The 2,619-nt window shown below is 38.3% G+C and overlaps 1 non-coding gene across 1 annotated transcript; it reads left to right on the top strand.

Annotated features, from left to right (window-relative positions):
* Positions 1–811: 811 nt before the first annotated feature.
* Positions 812–918, top strand: LOC141644745 (small nucleolar RNA R71). Its single transcript, XR_012544354.1, has one exon. It is a non-coding gene; the product is annotated as a small nucleolar RNA R71 (small nucleolar RNA).
* Positions 919–2,619: the final 1,701 nt, after the last annotated feature.

Here is a 2,619-nt window from a genome sequence, read left to right on the forward strand (position 1 = left end):
AATTGGCCCGTTTTCCTTGAAGAGCTAAATAAGGCTAGTTGAGCAATTTGTTGCTCTAACATTTTGATTGCGGCATTATGAGCTTGCTCATTATTTTGGATTTGAGGCAACAATTCCCTTTGCATTTGTACTATCAAGCCCTCAAGTTTACCTCCTCCTTGGTTATTTTGTTGGCCATTTTGAGGTGGTGGCCGTTGATTTTGTTGGTAGCGTTGTTGAGGTGGCCTTTGTTGGTTTTAATAACCTGGTGGTGGATTATACTTTTGTTGTTGAGGGACATAGGCATTTTGTTGTGGTGGGGGTTGCGGTTAAGGAATAAGCACATTATTGCTTCTATAAGACATATTCGGGTGGAATTTTGAATTCGGGTTACAAGTATTGAAAAATGTACCCGGTGGATATGAACATTGTCTAAAAGCTTAGAAAGCATTTACCTCCTCAATAGTAGCTTGGCAATGAGCGGTGTAATGACCCGCACCTCCGCAACCGTCATAAACAATGATTTGACTCGTAGAAGACACGACATTGAGTTATTGAAGGGAATCTCTAGCAATCTCGTTCCGCCAATTGTTGTTGGAGTAAGGCAATTTGAGCTAGCAAGACGGGATTGTCGGAAGATTCTTCTTTACCTTTGAGTGTCACACTTCGGGAATTGACATATTGTGTGTAATGGATCGCCATAGATTCGATCGTGGCATGAGCAATATCGGTGTCTATTTGATCAAACCACCCATTGTTGGCGGAATCAAGAATCCTTCGGGACTCGGCACAACATCCATTCTAGAATGTTATAGCTAGGAACCAATCGTCCAACCCATGATGTGGGCATTGTCTTTGAAAATATTTGTACCTCTCCCAAGTCTCATATAAGCTCTCAAGAGCTTGTTGACGGAATCCGGTGATTTGGCTCCTCAAAGTTTGAGTTTTCTCTGGTGGAAAAAACTTTTAATAGAACGCAAGAGCCACTCGCAATTGGTAATTCTCATAGCGGTGCGGTCAAGGCTATTGATCCAAAGCTTGGCCTTGTCCTTCAAAGAGAAAGGGAAAAGTATTTCCCTTATTTGGGCTTGAGTGACGTCCGTTTGACGGATCATGGAGCAATAATCACAGAAATTTTGCACATTCAAATTGGGATCCTCCAAAGGAGTTCCTCCAAATTGCTTCCTCTCCACAAGGCTAATGAAAGCCGGTTTGATCTCGAAGTCCGGCACGGTAATTTGAGTAGTTGTGATACCGGCCGGAAGCATGGCCGCGGTGGGCTTTGAGTGATCGGAAAGTTTCACCATCTTTTTAGTTTGAGATGGTGGTGGTGGTGGAGATAATGAACTTGAAACCTCCTCTTCTTCAAGGGCTTCTAGATTTTCTAAGTAAGACTTTCTAGCACTTTCAACTTTCACGGGAGAAGTGGCTTCTTTCACTTCTTTCCAAAAACGTCGTCTTCTCCTAAAGGTTTTCTCGGGCTCGGAATCCGGCGAAAGCAAATCTCCACTACGAGAAGACCTAGGCATAAGATAACAATTTCTAGAAAATGATAAGTAACAGTCTCAAGGAACAAGTGTTCCTTAAGACAAAAGAAAACAAGATAAAAATCGACAAACCAATACGCAATAAAACCGTGCTCCCCGGCAACAGCGCCAAAATTTGATAGGCTTTCGTACACCTATACAAAGATAATTACCCTAAACACAAATTAATGTAGTAATAGGGGTCGAACACAAGGAGACGGGAATTACGTTTATGAAATGCTAAGGAAAGATTCTTATCAAGGTCGATTTCATTTGGTTTTGTTTGTTGTTTGGTTTGATGACTAACAATTATGAAGATGTAAACTATTTGATAAAAGGGAGTTTAGGGAAGTCGGGTCACACATGCAAAGGTAAATATACGTTCATGTTAAACTCGGTAATAAAAACATTGTCAATTATTTAGGCTTAGAGACACCCACCTTACGATATTAGTGTCAACCATAGACCGGGTCCTAGAGAAACTCTCTTTTATGACTACGTCGTCCTACTACACATGCTTAGTTTAATCCAATTCCGTGCCTCTCGACTTATAGAATGAATTAACAAACTTAATCAATGAATAAGGCCTTTAAATAAAGATTAAACATTGAGGTGCAAACATGTGATAGAAACAATTAGACAATATTATATCATCCTAATTTATCATTTTACATATTTGATTTTGCATGGCTTCCCTAGCCCCTAGACTAAGGAATTTAGCTACTCTAAAATGTAACCTATAAACTATGTTGAATAAAATGCTAAACATGATTGTAGAAATGATATAAACTAAATGATAAAACATAAAATATGAGATTAAACTATGTGGTAAAATTGAAATGCTAGCGATGGAATTACGAAAACGTAAAAAAGAAATGTAAACTAAATAAACAAGAATAAGAATTACCGAAATAAGGAACTAGAACTTGAATTAAAAAGAGAACCAAATTCTTGAATTAACTTAGAACCAAATGTTTAACATCAACAAAAGCTTAACAATATTGAAACTAAATATGAAAACTAATGAGAGAATTTTGCTTAAGGCTATTATAGTGTATGAAAGACGTGAGAAAAAGGATATCCCTAATGACGGATTAAGTCCCCTATTTATAAG

Source organism: Silene latifolia, chromosome 2, assembly GCF_048544455.1.
Source record: "Silene latifolia isolate original U9 population chromosome 2, ASM4854445v1, whole genome shotgun sequence".
Lineage (NCBI taxonomy): Eukaryota > Viridiplantae > Streptophyta > Magnoliopsida > Caryophyllales > Caryophyllaceae > Silene > Silene latifolia.